This window comes from Ostrea edulis, chromosome 1 (genome assembly GCF_947568905.1).
Source record: "Ostrea edulis chromosome 1, xbOstEdul1.1, whole genome shotgun sequence".
NCBI classification, from domain to species: domain Eukaryota; kingdom Metazoa; phylum Mollusca; class Bivalvia; order Ostreida; family Ostreidae; genus Ostrea; species Ostrea edulis.
In genome coordinates this window covers 96,208,615-96,221,102 of record NC_079164.1, presented here as the reverse complement: position 1 = coordinate 96,221,102, position 12,488 = coordinate 96,208,615, and the positions used below count along the sequence as shown (strand labels likewise).

Here is a 12,488-nt window from a genome sequence, read left to right as displayed (position 1 = left end):
TAATGTGTAGTGTAATTGTATACATAATGAGCAAAATCTTTAAGTAGTCACCAAATTTTGTTAGAGCAATTTTAAGACTTTGGTATATAATTTTAAGAAAATCAATTATTAAAACAATGAAACCATATCATAGATTGGTTGCTGATTCTAGGGATTAAGGTGTCTTCCGATTACAATCAGATGTCAAGAAAATCAGATGAATAAGAACCTTTGCACTAAGACCTATAATGCATTTATGATTAGAGGACTAGAAAATGAATAAGAGGTCACGTCAATCAATACACGGGCAGCACGTGAACTGTTCGCAGTCATCATGTTGAAATGGGGCAGTATCGTGAAAATTTGTGAAGAAATTAACCTTGAAAATGAAAGGGGTGGTCATACATTCAAATATAAGAAGAATTTAGAAAAGTGTGTTTAATGTATCATGCAAGTATGTGTCAAAGTGGATTGTCCCTGTGTTCACAATTCGCGTATTCGGATGGGGTTTGTTACATGTCATGTAGTTGTGTACCGTATTATCTAGTCTTTATTTTCATCTCTCTCTCTCTCTCTCTCTCTCTCTCTCTCTCTCTCTCTCTCTCTCGTTTGGAGGGCATGGATTTGAAAATATATTTTATGAACGGATAGGAAAGGTCGGATGATTGCATCATCCTAATTTTAACTTGAGATAGAACAGACTGTTAGAGCATGTTTCTTGTGGTGTATCAAAAAGTGTTGAAATGATACAAATTGTCATTTGTCTCTGTTTCAAGCATGACGATTTGCGGTCTACAGCATGCAACATACTGTGAAAAATACTTTAAAATAGTGTTAGATTTACTTTTACTAACTTCAAACATAAATAATTCACCCCTTGCTTGTCGCAAGAGGCGACTAAATGGGGCGGTCTTTCTGATGAGTCCATAAAACCTAAGACACCGTGATACAGCAGGTGTAGCAGGACGAAGATTCCTCCCTGCTCAAAGACCGTAAACCAGGAGCGGATCCAGGAGACGAAGTTGAGGGAATGAGGGTGGGGGCAACTTCATAAGGCAGGGGGTTTGTAGAAATATGTCTCATATGTAGTCATTTTTACTATTTTCGGTCATTTTTATGAGGTGAAATTAATAAAATGACACAAATTTTAAGGTTTTTAAAAAGGTAATACTAATTCAAAAGATCTTATTTCTCTGAGCGTGAAAACAATAATTGCTTCTTTCATTTCTAATTTTTTTCTAAACAAGAGACTTACCTTAAATTTGATTGGGGGGGGGGGGTAGTAGTATACGTCGAACGAACTATTAGAATTAATTACTTCAATCATAAAGAAGACACGATGCATGTAATTTTGTATACTTTGTAAACATGAGATGTGTCCTTTAATCAATTTAAAAGTTGATGGAAATCGATACTCCTTCCAAGTTCATAAAGATTGATACCCCTTTCCAGCTTGGAATATGGTGATACCAAATGATTACACATAATCTGCATAGGACCGAGTATGCACAAAATGCAAATCTAATGCCATTGAAAATGAGAAACGTTTTTTTTTTTATAACATGTGAAAAAATACGATAACGAAAGAAAAGAAATATTTAGTTTTTATTGAAAAAATATTCAAAATTTTCTACTTTAGATAATGAACAAAAACTATTTCGGCTATTCAACACAGAAGAGAAAGAAATTCTTGATCTTGTGGTCAGATTTATTAATAATAACATGGTAAAGTAATATATATGTATGTATGCCATTTTTAAAGAATTATGTGATCTTGAGTATGCTTTGTCAGTTATTATTATCAATTAATATGCATATTCTATCGTTTGACATTTCTTCTCTTCATTGTTGTAATCATCTCATGTTTGTCTATTTTGGACTCTGAATTAGAAATAAAATATTCCATTACGCCTTTGCTTCGCGTTATTACGCTAGTAATTTGCAACATTACACCTTTGTTTTGCGTTATTACACTAGTAATTTGCAATATTACGCCTTTGTTTTGCGTTATTACACTAGTAATTTGCAATATAACGCCTTTGCTTTGCGTTATTATGTTAGTAATTGCAATATTACGCCTTTGCTTTGCGTTATTACACTAGTAAATTGCAATATTACGCCTTTGTTTTGCGTTATTACACTAGTAATTTGCAATATTACGCCTTTGTTTTGAGTTATTACACTAGTAATTTGCAACATTACGCCTTTGCTTTGCGTTATTACACTAGTAATTTGCAATATTACGCCTTTGCTTTGCGTTATTACACTAGTAATTTGCAATATTACGCCTTTGCTTTGCGTTCTTATGCCTTTATTTTGCGTTATGACACATTTGAGTCGCATTATTACGCCTTTAGATTTTAAGTGATCCTAATCGACTTTTAAATGCGACCTATTTCCTTTGATTGTGAAATTTTGGTATGGTATCAGGTCTATATTTACACAACACGTGACATATCACAGTAATAAAAGAGCTGTATACTTCACAACCAAGTCTGTATAGACGATGACGTCTTCTCAGGAACAACGATTTTTGTTTGGTAATATGAATATATCGTGTAATACCCTTACTGTCACCATTTTTTTGTATCTCTGTAGTACTGGACATTTGAAGTTATAGTATATGCATGAAATCGTCACACCTCATTCATACATTTATGCATCAATCTAGCACCTTTTGTTTCCCATTTCCGAATCATCATTTTGAGTTATGGAAAGATATGTGAATGTACGAAAAATACATAAACCTTTACCTAGTGTACAATGAATTTATAGTAAACTCGCATAAAAATGAAATCCCAGGAAAGTATCATACTTTGACATCAAGAAAGACAGTCTAGTCAGCAGGGGGGGGGGGGGGGGGGGCACCACTTTTTCAAGCTAGGTTTTTAATTCTTTTTTTTTTATCTTGTCAACAATTTTCGATAATTGGGAAGTAATCTTGTCCTTTGGCTGACCCCCTTCCTCTTTAAAAAAAACCAAAAAACGATGCTATGTGCCTGAAATATATAGTTTTTCAGACAGAAATATAAATTTTTTGAGTCGTGGTATTTTCCAGGGTCTGTCGAAAAGCAGAAGGAAGCAAGATTTTAAAGTTCTGTTTCTGTTATACAAGTTTTATATCATCGTTACACTTATATATCGTGCCGTAGTACTATGGCATGTCAAACGTTGCAATATTTGATCTTTTCCATTTGTATTGTATAATTTTCCATTTGTATTCTATATGTTCCATTTGCATTGTATAATTTTTCATTTGCATTGTATAATTTCCATTTGTATTGTATAATTTTCCATTTGTGTTGTATAATTTTCCATTTGTATTCTATATTTTTTCATTTGTATTGTATAATTTTCCATTTGTATTCTATATTTTCCATTTGCATTGCATAATTTTTCATTTGTATTGTATCCAGGAAATGTTTATTTTGATTTGTTACGAAGGATTTCATTAGTTAACGTCACTGATATACCACAAATGTAGACGTGCTTAGCACACAGGACCGTAGCAATGACGGTTCTTTATCGTGCCAACGCCTGTGCAGCGATACGGAATATCTGTTTTTAAGGTCATTACGGAAAGACCCGTGATTCTCACTTTTAAATGCCGAGTGTTTGGCAAAGGAGCAATCACTGTCTTGGTTTGATGCGGCAATGATAGTAACGGTTCTCGAACTCACGACCTCCCGCCCACAAACCAAGCGATCTATCACTGAGCTACCGCGACCAGGTCCATGCAGAACAAGTTATTTTTAAAAATACGTAGCTAGCTCTAGTAATGGCGAATCCCCCCCCCCCCCCCCATCATTAAAAAAAAAATAGAACTGTCCAGAAAAGCCTGCACATTTTTATTTAGTCAGAATTGAGTAGATTCGGGGGACTTAATTCGGCCCTTGGGTCCCCACCAATTGTTCACATCGAGTTTGATTTTTAAGTTATCGTTTATTGAATTTGGTACTACGAAAGATGTTGAAGAGGTAAAGTTCAGGAGCCACGTTTCGCAGGAATGTACCGTATTTGCTAAGTGTAATGGTGTAACACCCCCCCCCCCCCTCAACACCCCCCCCCCATTAATTTATCGCTTTTATGCGTCTTATGAGATCAGCAGATTCAAACTAGTCTCCTATTTAACCACTAGCTGATCTAGATAATTCTGAACGCAGTAAACTGCTGGATGTCTGGGGACTGCCTTAAGATCCCTAGTGAGTCCAGTGCAAAGCCTTGGTGGAGGGAGGGGGGGGGGGGATGCAGGGGGAGGGCGAAGTCAGTGGCGGATTTAAGGGGGGCGCCCCCCCCCCCCTAAAATTTTCAAATTTAAGGTAAATCTTGGTATCTTGTTTAGAAAAATGTATTAAACGATAAAAGAAGCAATAATTTCTCCCATTCCCGGAGAAATAAATGACAAAATCTTTTGATTTCTTGAATTACTTTATTGAGAGAACTTAATTTTTCCAGAAACCCTTAAAATTTGCGTCGTTTTACCAATTTCACTGTATTAAAAATGACATATTTCAAGCTCTATAAAATCTGTAAAATCCAGGAGCTTCCGGGGGCTTTGCCACTGGACCCCCACCAGGGCTTCGTCCCCAGACCCCCTGTCTCATAAAGTGGCGCCCCCGTAACCGCAATTCCTGGATCCGTCCCTGAAGTCCCCTGAAACAAGTGCGTTCTGACAAAATAAAACGTACGTGCATGCTTTTTTCGACATCTCTATACAAAATATCATATTTGTGAAGGGAAAAAAGGGGGGAGGGGTGTCCCGGCGCAAGATTTCTCATTGCTAGCAACATGTATGTTCAACTAGTCCTTATATGGAACCGATCGCGGTAGTTCAGTGATATACCCTTTGGTTCGTAACCGTGAAGTCGCATGTTCCAGTTCTACTCGTGCCATGGCTGCATCAAACCTTAGACGTAAATATAATTAATACATTCCCATACGCATTGCTATTTAAAAGTGAGAATCACGGATCTTTCGGATAATGTGACCTTAAAAGCAGACACCCCGTGTTGCGACAGGCGTTGGCACGTTAAAGAACACCCACTGCTACGCGTACACGTAGCATAGTAAGTCTATTTGTGGTACGTCACCTGCAGATGGTGACGGCTAAATATAAGTGGGACCTAAACTAATGGAATCCATCGTAACAAATCAAAATAAACAATCCCTCGTATGCAATACAAATGAAAGATTTTGCAATGCAAATGGAAATTATACAATACAAACGAAAAAATTATATAATACAAATGGAAAATATAGAATACAAATGGAAAATTATACAATACAAATGGAAAATATAGAATACAAATGGAAAATTATACAATACAAATGGAATTTATACAATGCAAATGAAAAATTATACAATGCAAATGGAAAATATAGAATACAAATGGAAAATTATACAATACAAATGGAAAAGATCAAATATTGCAACGTTTGACATGCCATATAGTACATACATGTATATACAAGTGTTATATCACCGTTACAAATATATCGTGCAGTAGTACATACAGGTATCCTCTGTCACGTGATAGCACCTCCGATCTCACATTCAATAATCACGTGCACATGAATTATACATTATATTTCATCGGGAAGAGAACGACTTCATATTCTGATTCTGACTTTAGTAAACGATACATCAAAATATATCACGAAAGAGTATGATATTCCCATGTTCTGTTTACACCTGTAATGCCATGCCAGGATTTCTTTTTTGAAAGTAATCTTGAATTTGATGTCAACAGGTATTTCATTTAAAAAAGAAACTTAGTTTTCAATCAAGTATGACATCTATTGTCAAAATGAAAATATAGTATACAATATGAATTTTTCGCATTTCTTTGATCTCTTTAAAAAAAATTCCATATCTAATATTGTTGTTTCTATATTTACTTTTTTGGTAATACCAGTAGTTCTACAATATTAGTACATTAAAAGAATTTATATATAAATTGCATTGCATTAATACAGGGACCAGTTGCGTAAAGAACTGGAGGACAAAGGTTACGTTGTTGTCCCTGACCTTTTGACCCCTAAGGAATGCGACACCTTATCCTCACAATACAAAGACTGGGTGGAAAAGTTCGATGAGGGTGAGATTACCCTTCAGCAAAGGAGGTCGGTTATCTAGACGTACAGGGTCGGTCATTTCCAGCAGAGCTGGGAGGTCCGCCTTAGCGCCAAAGCAGTTTTCCAAGCTGTGTGGAGAACGGAGAAGTTACTGTCCAGTATTGATGGGGTAGCCATTTCCAAACCACCACAAAGCGGTACTGAATACAATCTATCTCTCTTGATGATTTGATGTAATTTTATCAGGTTTGTTATTCTGCATTTTTATACATGTAGTAGATATTACATGTAATAGGAAATAGTGGATTTCACACTGCTGAAGAACAGTTGAATAAAAAACATTGCACATGAAAATGCAAAATAATCACATTGACAAGCAGTTTTCCGACACTATAATGAACAACACATCATTACACATGTAAAGACATTCCCAGTCATTGATACTACACTGTAATTTGTTTTCGTTGTTATTTCACATTCTATAGCTAGTTTAGATAAGATATTAGATCTCACATAGCAAAGTATACGAGTGGATCTAATATCTCATTTTAATTACATTGGTTATTTCAAGATCAGAAATTAGTGGATGGTTTGGTTTTCATAGTCATGAAATAATAGTATGTATTATTTGACCAATTATTCTATTTTGCAGATGAGGAATGTCGAGTTGATGGTACGGATTGGCTGCATTTAGACCAGGGGGCCCAGTGAGAGGGTCTACACGCATACCAAGGCGCTATGTACTTGGAGGAACAAGCAAAGGATGACTTTTGCCTCCGAGTATTGGCCAAATCTCATCTTTACCATTCAGAATTATTCAAGATTTTTCCAAATGGGGTGACTAAAACAAGGCGTTCTAAATTTTATAAGTTGTCCAAAAAAAAAACCAAAAAGATTTCTATTATAAGAAAGGATGCACTTTGGAGTGCGTTCCGGTACCCAAAGGTGGGATAGTTTTATGGGATTCTCGGACAGTTCACGACAATACACCGCCAGTTTCGGGGAGACCGAATCCGGACAGATGACGTTTTGCTATCTTTGTAAGTATGACGCCTGCCATGTGGGCGAGTGAGAAAGATTTGGATTTCAGGGCCGATGCATACAGACGAATGCTTCTTACGTCACACTGGTCATCCCAGGGGCTCAAAACATTCAAAGAGTATAGAGGGGGTAAAAGAAAACGAAACCATGTCAATGTCAGCATCGACTGTTTACCGGACAATGCCAAAACACCGGAAGCCAGATTGTTAGCCGGTGTGGACCGTTACAGTTTCAAGGACGGGAATCCGAACAGCCCGGAAGTCCCGAAATGGAGATCTGATGTTCATTGAAAATCGTTTTGGTTAAATACAAGAAGAAGGAACAGCATTCAGACAGATGCTTCTAAACAATTGGTGGAATCCGAATATAGAACACAGGCAATAATTAACTTTTCGCAAGGAAACGAAACATAGGGGCATGTGGATCTGCGCCACAGTGGATATGCAAAGGAGTTTTTTAAAGGACAGATGGACACTAAAACGGATTATATCTCATATCATTATTTAATGAGGATTTTTTAATTACAACTTGATATAAATGCTTGATATTACAGTAGTTTTTTAATACTCACTTTACAACTAATACACCTACTATATGAAAATACTCTTTTTTCTGGTTTTATGCTCTATGTAAATAAAAATATCTTTAATGCACGAGATACTAATTTTCCGTCCATGACACATTGTGTACAATTCCCATGCAACGCAGGGTAGGAATGTTTACCGATATGTGTACAATGTACAGGTGTTTTTCACAATAAAATGTCAATTTAATGTTCTTCACTTGTCTCTTTTTGTATATATGTACATGTATATATATATTGTGTACACGTTATATATATTTTTGTGTACATGTATATATATTATGTGTACACATTATATATATTTTTGTGTACATGTATACATATATTGTGTACATGTGTATATATATTGCTTAATATTTTGAATTAAAAATGGTTACTCCGAATCTGAAATTCACAAATTGTAGATGGATAATAATTATTTTTACATCGCATACATTTTAGAATTAAACATGAGAATCAGTGGGTATTAAGATCTTGTTATTAGCATCCTTTCAAGTGCACTGTCATCAAAATCAAGTACAAACTGCACCACAAATACTCGTTAACATATAAACACTCTACCAGTGAGCTAATATCTACATATAAACCCTCTCCCAGTGAGCTATTATTTACATATAAACCCCGCCCAGTGAGCTATTATTTACATATAAACCCCTCCCAGTGAGCTAATATTTAAATATAAACCCCTACCCAGTGAGCTAATATTTAGATATAAACCCTCTCCCAGTGAACTAATATTTACATATAAACCCCTCCCAGTGAGCTATTATTTACATATAAACCCCTCCCAGTGAGCTAATATTTAGATATAAACCCTCTCCCAGTGAGCTATTATTTACATATAAACCCCTCCCAGTGAGCTATTATTTACATATAAACCCCTCCCAGTGAGCTAATATTTAAATATAAACCCCTACCCAGTGAGCTAATATTTAGATATAAACCCTCTCCCAGTGAGCTATTATTTACATATAAACCCCTCCCAGTGAGCTATTATTTACATATAAACCCCTCCCAGTGAGCTAATATTTAAATATAAACCCCTACCCAGTGAGCTAATATTTAGATATAAACCCTCTCCCAGTGAACTAATATTTACATATAAACCTCTCCCAGTGAGCTAATATTTACATATAAACCCTCTCCCAGTGTGCTAATATTTACATATAAACCCCTCCCAGTGAGCTATTATTTACATATAAACCCCTCCCAGTGAGCTAATATTTACATATAAACCCCCACCCAGTGAGCTAATATTTACATATAAACCCCCACTCAGTGAGCTAATATTTACATATAAACCCTCTCCCAGTGAGCTAATATTTATATAAACCTCTCCCAGTGAACTAATATTTACATATAAACCCTCTCCAGTGAACTAATATTTACATATAAACCCTTTCCCAGTGAGCTAATATTTACATATAAACCCCCTCCCAGTGAGCTATTATTTACATATAAACACCTCCCAGTGAGCTAATATTTACATATAAACCCCCACCCAGTGAGCTATTATTTACATATAAACCTCTCCCTGTGAGCTAATATTTACATAAAAAAAACACCCAGTGAGCTAATATTTACATATAAATCCCCTTCCGGTGAGCTGATATTTACATATAAACCCTCTCCCAGTGAGCTAATATTTACATGCAAATCCCCTCCCAGTGAGCTAATATTTACATATAAACCAACTTCCAGTGAGCTACTATTTACATACAAATCACCTCCCAGTGAGCTGATATCTACATATAACTCCCCTCCCAGTGAACTAATATTTACATATAAACCCCGCCCAGTGAGCTAATATTTACATACAAATCACCTCCCAGTGAGCTAATATTTACATATAAACCCCCACCGAGTGAGCTAATATTTACATACAAATCACCTCCCAGTGAGCCAATATCTACATATAACTCCCCTCCCAGTGAACTAATATTTACATATAAACCCCGCCCAGTGAGCTAATATTTACATATAAACCCCTCCCAGTGAGCTAATATTTACATATAAACCCCGCCCAGTGAGCTAATATTTACATACAAATCACCTCCCAGTGAGCTAATATTTACATATAAACCCCCACCGAGTGAGCTAATATTTACATATAAATCCCCTTCCGGTGAGCTGATATCTACATATAACCCCCCTCCCAGTGAACTAATATTTACATATAAACCCCGCCCAGTGAGCTAATATTTACATATAAACCCTCCTCCCATTTAGCTAATATTTACATATAAACCCTCCTCCTAGTGAGCTAATACATGTATTTACATATAAACCCCCTTCCAGTGAACTAATATTTACATACCCCCCCCCCCCCCCAGTGAGCTAATATTTACATATAAACCCCCTCCCAGTGAGTTAATATGTACATATAAACCTTCTCCCAGTGAGCTAATATTTACATACAAATCCCCTCCCAGTGAACTAATATCTACATATAAACACCCCTCCCACTGAGCTAATATTTAGATATAAACACCCCTTTCACTGAGCTAATATTTACATTGCTTTCTTGTATCCAATAAGGACCCACAGGTTTATGCATTCCTGAAAGACTAAATAAGAGATAGTGACGTCTGTTCACGAAGAATTTCGATATATCACTTTCAGAAACATTGGTTTTTTTAAGATGGCGGTGACTCAGTGGATAGACCGGGAAAGTCGATAATTAGACTAACCAGCAGTTAATAAGCCTGCAGAAGGAAAATTAATCAAAGTACTGAGAGTACTCAGACGGATTCACTGTTTGTTATCTTCACCTTTCACGAGCAAATAATCGATAAAAGATAACTTTTCAAACAATTAATAAACATATTCTTAATTATCAAGTTTGATAATTGAAGACAATTGAGCTCATCTGAAACTTCCTACTGTTACATCACATGGGGTCATAATGAAGGTTGATATAACAACTTTAATCTTTGAAGAGTCCACAAAAGGAGTATGGAGACAACCTAGGAGACTCCTTGGACCCTCATTTTCTGCCCTCAGTTTGGTCTGGTGCCACGTCGGGGTGTTTTTGAGGGTGGGCCTTGAATCTCTGAAGAGTAAAAAAGGAGTATGAATGCAAGGTAAGGAAACATTTGGGCTATCACTTCCTGCCCTCCATTTCGACTGTAGGGGTACCACCTGGGGCCTCCCGAGGGTCAGGCCACTTTTCAGACCTCTCTAATAATTGATTGTATATTGTTTAACGTCCCTCTTGAGAATTCTTCACTCATATGGAGACGTCACCATTACCGGTGAAGGGCTGCAAAATTTAGGCCTATAGTCGGTGCTTATGACCATTGAGCAGAGAGTGATCTTTACGTGTCACACCTGCTGTGACACGGGGTATCAGGTTTTCACGGTGTCATCCGAAGGACCGCCCCATTTAGTCGCCTCCTACGACAAACAAAGGGTACCGAGGACCTCTAATGATTGACTATCGGGTGATCGAATGAAACAGCCGATAAAGGGATAGGGAACATCGTAGTCGAATAAATACAATACCTGGAAAGGGGTCACATGGACCTTTCAGTGCAATTGAGCTCACCCGATCGTTCCTAATTTTACATCAATTATGAAGGTTAATAACAACTTTTAAAATCTTTGAAAAGTCTACGAAAGGGGTATGCACGCAAGGTAGAGAAATCCGAGGCTTATTATTTCCCGCCTTCAGGTGGGACCATTTTCCAAACCTCTCTGATGATTAAATATGGGGTGATCGAATTTAATAAAACTGATAAAAGGATAGACCAATACGTAGTCGAATATATAGAACTGTAGAGAGCGGTCACGGAGACCTTTAAGGCCAATTGAGGTCACCTAAGAGTTCCTAATTTCACATCACATAGTGTCAAATTAAAGTTGAGAAACAACGTATAACTTATATGTAATCTTACTCCGTGGGGATCCGGGTCAGAATAGGTCCTCAGTACACCTTGCTTGTCGTAAGAGGCGACTATATGGGGCGGTCCTTCGGATGAGACTGCAAAAACCGAGGCCCCGTGTCACAGCAGGTGTGGCACAATAAAGATCCCTCCCTGCTCAAAGGCTGTAAGCGCCGAGCAAAGGCCTAAATTTTACAGCCCTTTACCGGCGCTGGTGACATCTCCATATGAGTAAAAAATTCTCGAGTGGGGCGTTAAACAATGCACAACCTATGAGCAAGATGAAGAGGGTCTGTATGCTTTGAGGGAAAACTCGAAAATTTCTAATGCAATTCATTTAACCATGACAGGCCTCCATGGTAAGACCCCTTGTGCTAGTCTCGCTCGGCAGTCTTCGTAAATCTCCGACGAGTAGAGAGTCATCCTGCTGGTAAAGACTCACGATAACGTTTGTAACGTCAGAACGAGGCTTACCAAAATATCGGTACTGTATGTATTCAATTTGATTGGTTGATTCAACACACCTCCAAAATAACGACTACCGAAGAATTTTGTAATAGATTGAATTTACCATCGACATTTAGGTTTAAGGATTTACAACTAGAGTGTTTAAAAACTGTTGTAAAGGGAAAGGATTCATTTGCTGTTCTACCTACGGGATATGGTAGAACGGTTTTCATTCAATTTTACCAAAATTAAGTTTGAGAGGCAAAAGTGAAAGTACAATTTCCAGCTGACAACGATCGCAATTTTTCTATTTTACTTGTTGTAAAGATTTCCCATTGGTATCACTAATGTTGGATCAACTAATTAACATCAAATCTCGGAATTGACTGTTTATGTCGAAGAGAACCAAACCGAAACTAAGCTATCGCTCCCTAGCGGTAACAGTTATTATCGTGGGGCGTTCAAGATCGTAGCGGCTA

The 12,488-nt window shown here is 37.0% G+C and overlaps 1 pseudogene; it reads left to right on the top strand.

The window, feature by feature from the left end:
* The first annotated feature begins 3,945 nt into the window (after positions 1-3,945).
* On the top strand, positions 3,946-7,901 carry LOC125647772 (uncharacterized; annotated as a pseudogene).
* Positions 7,902-12,488: the final 4,587 nt, after the last annotated feature.